Source organism: Camelus bactrianus, chromosome 24 (genome assembly GCF_048773025.1).
Source record: "Camelus bactrianus isolate YW-2024 breed Bactrian camel chromosome 24, ASM4877302v1, whole genome shotgun sequence".
Classification (NCBI taxonomy): Eukaryota; Metazoa; Chordata; class Mammalia; order Artiodactyla; family Camelidae; genus Camelus; species Camelus bactrianus.
Genome location: NC_133562.1, coordinates 27,122,207 through 27,133,938, shown reverse-complemented (window position 1 = coordinate 27,133,938; position 11,732 = coordinate 27,122,207).

Genomic DNA, 11,732 nt, shown 5'->3' with positions numbered 1-11,732 from the left:
AGGCTCTGAGAACCTTGAGAGGGGCTGGAGGGTCCCAGGAGCCCTCAGGAACAGCTCTCCTAGGGGCACAGATATCCCAATACACACATTTCTCATGGATGCTTTTTGGGATGCAGAGTGAGTTACCAGGATCCTGAACTTAGTATGGAACCCCACCCCCTTGTTCATCACGGTTCCTGGCAATAACTTGCTGTCATTTGTCCCTGGACATGCACAGGGGAGCTGACTGCTGTGGGGGTCACTGCAGGACTATAATCTTCTGGTGTGGGCTCTGTGACCACAGAAACCCAGGGGGATTTCTTAACGGGAGCACCTGGAGACCATGCCTGCAATGACCACCCTCATGGGATGGCCAATGAGCCCGTGGTACCCAGGTCACCAAGTGACGAATTTGTGAGGTTGCCTGGGGTAACCTGGGGGCATGTAGGTTTCTGTGGTCAGCACGTGGGCCCAGCACTGCTGTATGGTCTGCACAAAGAGGGGCCTGCCCTCCTGATGATGGCTTCTAACACCTGCAGGGAAACTGCTCCCAGGGCTCCTGGAGGTCCATATTGAGAGTGTCCTGCCAGCCATGTGGGGTCACATTCCCCTGATGCAGAGGCAGACCTCTCCCCCTTGAGGCCCAGGGGACACCTGGCTCAGGTCCCAACTGTGTGCCCTGGACACGCAGAGCCCCAGATCTCTGGCACAGCCTGGGGTGTGGTTGTGTCAGGGCAGAAAAGGCCCAGGGAAGGGGCTTATTCAGGGGCAGAGGCCACTCTGCAGGGATGCTGGACCTGGCAGCAATGAACTGCTTCAGAATTCCCCTGGGCTGGGTTTCCAAGCTGTGGGATGGAAGAGACCCTCCTTCCTGCGGTGCAGTGGGGGGAACTATATCCATCATCAATGTCAGCCCTGAAAATGGACGCTGCGCTACCTCCATTCCTAGAAAGAAAAATCAGGCCGTTCCAGTCCATGTGACTCAGAAAGTCATTCAGCAATGTTCGGGGTCCCCACTTTAGGCTTTGAATTAGAGCTGAGCGGCTCAGGAGGCCAGATCCTTGTCCGTTGCTCCAGGAGTAGGCTTTCTGCTGGGAGACAGGATCCTCACAAACACATGTGTCTTTGTGGGACACTCCCCTCTGATCAGCTGGGAGGCAGGGTGCAATTGTGGGAAATCGTGTTTCCATGAGCAGAGGGCCACCAAGTGGTGGGGGCACAGGAGAATGTGAGAATGAGTCCCAAAGCCTTTCTGGAATCAAAAAACTGGCAAATGTGAAAAAGTGCATAATTTGTTTTATTGAACAGGCTGCTTATGTACGTTTGGAGGGACAGGTTCAAGGACTCTGCATCCCTCCAGGACAATAGCCTCAAGAGAAGAACAGACAGAGCAGGAGGAGACCTGGGGTTTCTCCCAGGAATGAGGCGGAACAGGGATTTCTGCAGATTTGCAAGGAGTCCCCGACCACTGAGCACGGGGTTACAACCCCACGTGACCCCTGTCGTGTTTACCTTGGGCTCTGGGTCTGGACTGCTCATGTATTCTTCCAGCTGAGTTCCAGAAACTCAGAGGGTGGACTTAGAGGGGCTGCGTTTGGAACCTAGTGAGGAGGTGGAGGGTCCTTTATCTTGAGTCCCTTCAACCTAATCACCGTAGCTGAAGCCCAACACCCCCAGACCCCCAGGGTGGCCGTGGAGGGAGAGCAAGCCTGGCAGGTGGCCTAGGGGTCCCACTGCTGTGTCCCTCCCTTGTCTTCGTTCCCTTTCACCCCGGAAGGTGTGATTGTCTCGTGTCATGGTGGCCACCGCAGTGTCCCTCCCAGCAATCTCTCTTCTCCATCAAGTGGGTTTCCCACCCCCGCTCAGCCTTCTCTCTGCATGGATGCTGAAGGACCAGGCCCACCTGAAGTTCAGAGATTGAGCAGTAAGCTGGAAACAAAGAAACCAATGGAAACAAAGAAGAAAGTGATTGTGGCAAAGCTCCCCACCACAGAGAAGCTGCCCTGAGTGGAAGGGAGGGTGTGGGCATGCCCATTTGTTTCCTGTCTCCCAGTGCTCTTAGCTTTCTTATTGCAGACCTGCATGGTTACAACAAAATGATCTGCAAAACTGAAAATATTTACTCTCTCGCTTTTACAGAAAAGGCTGGTCAGCCTCTGGTCCGGTACCAGGCAAGTGATTGGAGTTCCTTTCCAGTTTGGAAACATCTTGGCAGGCCCAGGTTTGCAAAGGTCTTTAAGAGTAGTTACGGTGTTATGCTTCTAAATTTTTTTTCAGCTGTATATACTTCTGAGATGCGGTTGTGTTGTGTAATTCTGAGCCGAGATTTTCTCAAACTGTTTCTCACTTCTTATACCAGACATTCCTAAATTCCAAGGGGAACTGCATATTAAGGAAGCCATGGAATTTAGGAAAAGGATACAGATCTCATTTCCTTTTAAGCATCGATGTACCTCCATCATGGCAGTATTGTTTATGTGTTATTGATAGGGGAACTAAATAGTAACCAGATTAATAGAAAATAGGGGATTTTAGGTACACAGGTTCATCTTTTCAAAATTTTTTGTAATGTTTGCAGTTTAAGATGACCATTCCTGAGAAGCAGGCAGCCTCTTAGAATGAAATAGCATTTCCTCTGAACCATACTTAATTGTTATTTCATAGACAGCAGGAAGGGTAATCACACATCACACATTTGGGGACCTCAAAGAGATAATGTAACTTTCTGGGAGCGCTCTCCCCAATCTCCCCCTGCTCTTTTCACTGCCCCATTCTCCCTGGAAGGCTCTTTCTTATCTTCTGCTCATGGCTCCAGTAAGTCTTTCTTCCTCCTCATTCCTCAGCTGGTAAGGTTACTTTTCTACCTTGAACAAGCAAACAAGCCAACAGAAGAGAAATTTCACAAGCAACTCACAGCACATCCACTAGCCTTCTGATGTCTGTGACCTCACTCTCGCTGCCCCACCTCTTAATACAATTGACATCTAAAGCCAGTTCCTCCAAAAGTCCCCGGGGCCCCATCCCTCCCATCTTCTCTGGGTTGTCACTCCCAAAACCATCCTCTCTCTCACTACCTCACCTATTTTGTTCTCCTGCTACTTGGTTCTTATCAGTATATAAACGTCCATCCTCTTAAAAGAAACAAACAGCACTCCTTGACCCTGATTCACCCCCAACAATTGCCACACTGTGTGTTTGCAGCAAATCTTTAAGGAGTTGTTTAAACTCACTGTCTGCATCTTCTCTTGAGCCATCCCCTTTTACACCCACTCTGGCTCTTCCCCTGATCCCTCGCTCTATGGAAACTGCCCTGTCAAGGCCATCAGTGACCCCACGTTACAAAATATAGTGATCAATTTTCAGTCCTCATCATGCGTGGCCCCTCAGCAGCATTTGACCCAGCTCTTCCATCCCTCGTCCCCCATGTTCCTGCTTCACTGAAACTCCAGCCCATCGCTCTGTCTGCTTCCTGCTTTTGGTCTACTGGCTGGTCCTTTGCCAATGTCTCCTCTTTTTTCCAAACATATACTGTGGGTGTCCCCCAGGGTTGGTTCCTGGGCCTCTCCTCTCTCTCTTTGCTATTCCTCTGGTGGAAAATACCCAGCATTGGAAATTGGCATGCCATCAATTTCTCGATTTCTCCAAAACTCCCTGATTTGCCCTTTCCATCTGGACCTTTATCCCAGAAACTCACATTCTTTTTCTTTCGTTCATCTTGGTTTCACTTTCATACATATGTTCTACTATGTAATTACTTTTCCAAATTTTGAATCAGTACATATATATCATTCAAAATGCTCAAATCTGTATTATTTCCACTAAGATGCTTATTCTACCTTAGAACATTTCTGCGTTTCTGTATTTATGTGAATAAAGTGAATAGTATTTCTACAAGCCTCATAGTTAAACAGTGTGTTTGTTTGGGGCTATTATGTAACATGAAATAATGATACATCAACATAGTCCTTTTTCATTTATTTTTATGTAACACCAGGATGAGGTTTTTGCACTGAAAACTGGTTTTATTGAAATTTTACCTACGTTGTAGACAGTCAGTCTATGTGAAAGCCCTCATTTCTCCACTTTTCTGATATATTTTCCATTTGGCTATATATAACATATACCTTAGCATGAAACAAAATTCCCAAATCATTCACATAATACAATTAACACATTTAAATTATATTTTTAAATGTTAAAAAGAAAAAGAAAACAGACTCCTCTACCTATTAGGCATTTCTGTGGTAATATGTAATACACCCCTTAACCATGACATTGAAGAACTGAGCTGATACCAGCCCCTTTCCACCTGCTCAGCCCCACCTTGTCCCATACCCTGTGGATAGAGAGGACATCCCTCCCATTGTCCAGGTCCAGATGTTGGGACCATGTCCTTCCTCTCTCTTTCTCTTACAAACACAGACAGCAAACCCAGCTTCTTAGAAAATTCTGGATACTCTGTCTTCATTAACCACCTGCTCCCTGCTCCCTGCCCTCCTAAGAGCTACCTTCAGCCATTCCTGGACACCAATATCCTCCTGTTTCCATCTTTGCTTTCCTACAATCTCTCATCAACACAGAATCAGAGGGAGCCTTTAAAAACATACATTGAGGGGGTGAGTGTAGCTCAGTGGTAGGGCTCATGCTTAGCATGCATGAGATCCTGGGTTCAATCCCCACCATCTTCATCAAAATAAATAAATTAGCTCCCCCAAAAAAACACAAACACAAAAGCATAAGTTGGACTAAATCACTCCTCCCCTCAAAAGTCTCTAAACGGGTCACCATTTCATTAGGAGCCAAATGCGTCACAAAGGCCTCAGGACACGGTGTGCTCTGCCTCTCCGCCCACACTCTCCCCCTCACTCTGGGGGTCACTGGCTCCAGCTCTTCCTTCTTCCTCCGGATCTATTCTGCTTCAAGTTCATTACTCTGTGAGATATGCCAGGATTGCCTTATTCCCTCCTGCCTGCCTCCCACCTCACCGCCATCACCCGAGTTTTCTCATATCACTTTTTTTTTTTTAATTTTTCCAAGCTCTTGCTACCCTCAACATGCTGCCTGTTTCCTCTAATAAAACTCTGAGCCCCCAGTATCGGGGAGTCATGTCTATTTCGTTGACTGATAAAGCCCGAGAGCCTTGGGAACAGGTCTAGTTAGGAGATTCCCGTACGTAGTAGGAGCTTATACAGATTTGCTGAATGAATGTAGAGGCCATGGTCCAATCCGATGGAGCACTTCTGTGTCCTGTTCAAAGAATAACTCTCCTTTCCACCTGAGAGGGGGTGACAACTTCCTTGGTGAACAAAGGCAAGATCTTTTTGTTTTATGCTGTTAACCTTAGGTGGGGAGACTGGGGGATCTCCATATATATTTTTAAATTTGGTTCACTCTGCAGTTTTTCTTTGGTCTCTGTATAATTTTGAGAAACTCTTTATGAGTGATGATTTTTCCATCAGATTGAACAGGGTCCAGGGTGAAGGACCAAGCCTGTCCTATCGGCCATCCTATGTGTCATGTCCTGGGACCCAGTGGATGCTCAGCATGTAAGTGAACCGACAGGAGTGAGTGAAGAGATGGGAGCATCTTCTTATTGTGGTGGCTGCTCTCTGTCCGACGCCGTGAGATTTGGGGAAGGGTTTACAAGTGCGGAGGGGAGACGTTAGGTCCTCTGTGCTCTTCCTGAGTGCCCTGGCCTTAATCATTCCCCCAGGCCTCTCTGGGCAGCCAAGCCGAGGAGCTGGGCCACCGGGGGTTGTGCTGATCAATAATCCACCTTCACCCCAAGTACGGGGGGTAGGTACACCTGGTTGTAGGCTCTGGAGTCAGGTCCTTGGAGGAATTCCTCACCGAACTATGTTCTGGACCTTTTATTTTTCTCTATAACCTCCAGTTGAAGAAGATTGTCTTAGACACATGAAAGTGAGGGAGCCTACTGTCCCCTCGGAACCCAGGTGGGGCTGGGAGTCTGCTGTTTGTACAGCCGGTGGTCTCGTGTTGCTTTCGGCATCCCTGTGCCTGAATTCCTGCAGTACACTCTGTGGTAAGGACGGGGGTGCCTGGCAGGGAGGGAAGCGGGTCGGGGGACTGCACAGCTGGGGACATGTTAACCTGGGGTGAGCAGGAGCCTGCTGATGAATGGCATCTCGGTGCAAGGATCTCTCCACACTCAGAGGGGTTCCCACTCCCGCAGGGGCCCTTTGATCAGGGTGCTGGGCTGTCAGGGGACCGCAGGGGTCCCAGTGAGGATTACGGTGCCTCCAGGCAATGGGAAGTGAGGGGTCCAGCGACACTTAAATTAACTGTGCACCCAAACCCAGCCCCCACCTCTTTCAGCCTGATTCCTAATCTGCAAAACTGGAATGATATTAACCATCCTGCGGGGTGGTTGATGGGCTGGGACAGACTAGACAGTCAGGAGCTGGAATTCCTCTGTCCCCTGATTGTTTTCCTTCTTTCTGACTATTTGCTCTCACAAGCTCAGTCTCTCTCTCTCTCTTTCACTTCTAACTTTCTCTCATGCTCTGGTTTCATTTGATTTCCAACCACTGCCCCTCCCCCTCGCCAGTCCCCAGATGAATGAACTTGATTTCTGTGTGTCAGTTCCAAATTCCCAGGAAAGATGCATTGTCTCCCTCTGGATCTGTTGTCCAACCCATCAGTTGTGGCCAGAGGAGCGAGTCCCTCTGGGACCAGTCGAGGGTCTCTGCCCAGCCCCCCAGCCACCACTGTGGGAGCACATAGCTCCCCGAGGAGGAGGCGCTGGCTGTGACCTTGTGTCACTCAGTATGAATTTATGTCTCCTCCTGCCCCACCTTCATCCTCCTAAACAAAGATGAAAATTAAACACTCCCAGGATTTGTGTCATGGAACACTCAGGGTGGGGGCTAAGGGGGCTGGAATCTCTGCTGCATTTAAGGGGCTACAGTGAATCCCCAATGAGAGCCTGCAAAGGGAACACCACCGGCCCCACCCGGCACTTAGGGCGCTGAGTCTGCGTGACGTTGAGCTAGGCTTCTGACCACAGCTCAGGGGTCTGGTCTGACCAGTTAGCCTTTGAAACCAGCCAGCTTTGGATTCCTCAATCCCTCCCTGAGGTTCTACCTGAACCACAAGTTTCTGTATCTCTGAAGACAGATGATGAGGACCCTTCACGTAAGCCGTTCGTACAGCCCTGTGCAGGCCTTTGTGCTGCGTGGTCTGCCCGGCGAGCTGACCGAGGTTGTTATTTTACTGATGTTAGAAATAGTCTGGTTTCCCGATGCACTGTTTCACTGAACAAGCAACAGAAGCCACTTCTTGCTGATAAAAGCAAAAAAGGGACTTAAGGAAAAGATACTGGGACGGTGTTTGGAGTGGCCAGGACCGGAGCCAACCCAGGAGCTGTAGGAGGTGTTAGGGAGCCCCAGGCACCAGGCCGGGCTGGATGCTACCGGGCCCCCTGCCACCCCAGAAGGGACCCCCCTCCACCCGACCCTCCACCTCACTCACTGCAGGTTCACATCCCGGCAGGGCCAGGTCACACTGAAGCCGCCAGCACACACCTCAGTGGGGGAGCTTTCCCCGTCTCAGCTGAGGGCGTGCCTGGTGTGGGGAGAGGCCCAGTTAGAGGAAGGCGGTTCCCCCACTGTTCCGAGTTAAGGTGCAAGTCAGTGCCCATCACTCAGGAGAGCCAGGCTGGACAGACCTCACTGTGGTGACTAGGCCGTCTGAGTTCACTTATTACTTTCTGTTTGAAGGCCCTGGAGGGAGAAAAAGTGAAGGTTCTAGTACTTATTTTGTGTTTCCCATGTACCAGGTGCGGTAAGCAAGCCACTTCAGACAAGGCCCAGAGCAACCACATTAATAGGCCATGGAGCAAGTCGTGCAGTCAGGCCTCTGTGGTCCCGAAACCCGTGTCCCCATCGGCTCCGTAGTTACCAGTGGAAACTGGGGGGATTTATGGGACTGTGTGCTCCTGTAGGGGCTGGGATGTGTGTGTTTAAATCCACATCTTTAGAAACTCGGCTAGAACCACAGCCACTTATTGCACGGAGGCAGAGGAGGGGAGGATTCCAGCCTCTGTTCCAGCTCGTGTGGAGCTCAGAAATTGCTCCTTCTGTCCTGAAAACAACACCAGAGCTGAGGGAGCTGCAAACTCACTGCTCTTCTTAGATCCCAGAACACTGAGGGGAAAAGCTGCTCCCAACCCAGAGAGGCAGCCGGGCAGGCTTGGAGAGTCACAGCTCCCAGGGCAGAACCCGCTTTTGTAAGAACCCCGGGGGCAGGCAGATTTAACAGGTCCCTGAGGCCAGCGGGAGGCTCAGCGTGGGGAAGTCCGAGTGTGACAACTCCAGGGGGCCAGTCAGAGGGGCCCCCTGCTCTTTTTCATGCATTTTACCTCCAGGACCATGCCCTGTTCTCAGAATGAAGGTCAGAGAAAAACCCCTCATGCTCCCTGCCTGGAAAGGAGAAAATAACTCTATTGAAATATACCCAGAACATTCTGTTTCATTGGGAGAAGCTGTTTTTTGTTTGTTTTTTTAATGAGAAATTAATTTACCAGAGCCTAACCAACCTGGGGAAAGGGAAATACCTTCTGTGTCACCCAAATTGGGGTGGGGGGAAAGAGACACACTTGTGGAGGTCACAGCTCAGGGCACAGGCTCAATGAGATCTAATCACAGGACTACAGATGCCCTGCTCTGTCCCACTCCCCCAACCCCTTACCTCCATGTCAGTAGGGCCCCTGTGTAATAACAGGAATAAAACTAAAAGAAGTAAATGTCTCAGGAGTGTCTAGGGAAAACCCAAAGACAGCGGGGAGATGAAAACAAGGACACACAGGATGTTTTAGCCTCTCACACCAATAGCTGTAGCAAATTACACACAGCCCAGTCCCAGCAGATAAATAGAAAACCTCACAGAAGAAACTATTTATTTTGGTTCTCTTACCCAGGTCATCCCACGTTGCATCCTTGCCTAGTATTTAATGGAAGCAACTCCATCTCAGAAGAGACATAACTGAAGAGGGATGGCTTTCCAGACTCTGATGGGCAGAGAGAGCAGCAGCCTGGGTGAGAGCACGGTGAGGTGTGGGGTAGGGGGTGGGCTTCCTTCTTCCCCAAATAAGGAAACTTCCTGAGGCCAGCACAGTGGGAAGGAGGGCCATGGGGTGGAAGCAGCCAGACTTCTTCCTGAGAACTGATGGGATGCCTCCAAGGGACCATTCAGGTGCCCAAACTGGGCCCTGAGGGTGGGAGCCAGTCTGTCTGCCTCAGAGCCCAGGACTGAGGTGGGCGTACAGCAGGCCATAATTGGCCGGGTCCATTTCACTTCCGTGAAGCCCTGTGTAAAACATGAAGCATGGACGGCCTGGTGAGCACAGCTCTTCCCTCAAGAGCGGTTTCAACTCCTCTCTTCCCAGAGGAAAGCATCTCTAAGCCCGTCCTGGGAGACATCACAGAGATCACCCTAGTGGCCCAGCCTAGGGAACACATGCTTTCTGGCAGGCAACCCCAGAGGTTCACTGATCCATCATGTAGTGGCAAGGATATGAGTCCCTGCACGCTGGTACAACAGCAGAGGCTCTGCCACAGGCCCAAGAGGTGGTGTGTGGGACATGCAGGGGTGCAGGGGTGTAGGTGGTGCAAGGTGAAAGTTGTGCCAGGGGTGCACGTGCTGTGGAGGGTGCAGGCAGTTCAGGGGCACAGGGAGTGCAGGAGTGCAGGGAGTGCAGAGGTTCAAGAGTGCATGCAGTGCAGGGGATGCAGGGGCTGCAGGGGTTGCAGGGGTGTAGGGGTGCAGGGAGGTGCTTAGGCTCGTGGCCAGAATCAGAAGGCTGGTGCACATCCTCGCAGTCAACCTGACCCCTGAAGGCTGGTGTGGTGCATTTGGGGTGGCGGCGGCGGGAGGGGGCTGCCCAGGCAAGCCGGTTGTTTCCTTCTTTTCCCCGCAGCCTGGCCTGGAGGCGGCCTTGGCCGCAGGAGATTCCCCGGAAGTCGGACTCCAGGTGAGCTTGCTCCTGGGAGGCGGGGCGGTTCTGTCAGGGGCGGCCACAATGGCGGAGGCAGCGGCGGCAGCGGTAGCGGCAGCGGCAGCGGAGGGGAGTAGCACTGCCCCTGGCGAGCTGATGGATTAGCTCCCGTCTCCCCGGAGGCCGGGCCTGGGAGCGGCCTCTGCTGCCCCAGGGCGCCTGACACACCTGTCCCACTCAGCTTGCTGAGGAGGGGAGCGGGTCAGTGCAATTAGGGTGCGGGGCGACTTGGGTAGGGGGCCCGCCGCCCGGGAGCCGGCAGTTTGCTCCCCTCCTCCCCGCGGCGTGGCCTGGGAGCGGCCTCTGCTGCCAGAGAAGCCGGACGCCCGTCTCCAGGTGAGCTTGCTGCTGGGGGGCGGGCGCGGTGCGCTCAGGGGGCGGGTAAGGTGGCGCAGTAGTTTCTCTCTATGGCTTGTCTTTTCATTTGCTTAGCAGTGTTCTGAAGAGCTTTGAAGAGTCTTCATTTTGATAAAGTTCACTATATCAGTTACTTTTTAAAATAGATTATATTTTTGATGTCATAGCAAAGAAATGTTTGCCAAACCTAAGGTCATATTGCTTAAGCCTATGCTTTTCCTCCTAGCTGTTTTATAGTTTTGGATTTCCTATTAAGATCTATGATCGATTTTGAATTAATTTTTCTGTATTTTGTGAGGTATGGGTCAAAGTTCATTTTTCTCTTTTTGCATATGGATATCTAATTATTCCAGCACGACTTGTTGAAAAGAACCTTTCTGCACTGCATCCTTACTGAGATTCAATTGTCCATCTAAGTGTTGGTTTAGTTCGGAACATTCTATTCTGTTCCATTATTCTATTTTCCTGTTTTACAGGAAAATTTTACAACAATACCATACTTTCTGATTACTGTACCTTTATTTAAAAAAGTCTGAAAATCAGATATTTTAAGTCTTCAAAATTTTTCTTGTTCAAAGTTGTTTTGGATATTTGCGATTTTTTGCATTTTTATATGAATTTTAGAATTAGTTTTAAAATTCCTTACGTCCTGTTCTGCCAAATTTCCACCCATGTCTTTGGCCATCTCCAAAGCCACATTTTCTGAAGAAGTCTCTCTAGATCTCAGGTGAAAGGAGTTTTTCTTCTTCTGTGCTTCATACACACTTCATAATATTTGATTGCATTTATTCATATTTAGCTGTATTTATTTGTCTGATCTTTCCTGCCATATGGTAAACCTCTCAAGATTAGAAATCTTGACTTGGTTCCCTCTGTCTGCTGAGAAAACTAGTTCTGTGCTTTGCAGGAGTGAGCCCTGCAGTCAGAGGTATCTGCAGCACACATCTACCTCATCGCTTGCATCTTGTCAAGGAATCCTGCAGATTTAGAATTCTTTATTGTTTGTTATCTCCAAGACAGCTCAGTGTTTATTATTTCTATTGCTACTGCTGCATTTTCAAAGAGCAATGGGCTAATTATTTTCCAAATATCAAAACTTGCTACAATTGACTTGTGATGCTAGTTATGTACTGCTGTGTCTTAACAACCTGCTCAGTGTTCATAGGCGCCTTCACTCATGAAACTTTTGGTAGGATGTCTTTGGCTACTTGAGCAGCACTATCTGAACTGACTCCTCCTGTATTTCCAGTGTCCCCTCGATCCCTCCTCCAGCCCTCCCTGGGGGACCAGTAGTTCTGCCCTCAAAAAGCCTGTTGTTTCTCAGGAAGAGTTTCCTGTGAAATATAATCATGTCCCTCTTGTGGGGACATTCAGTCCAGAG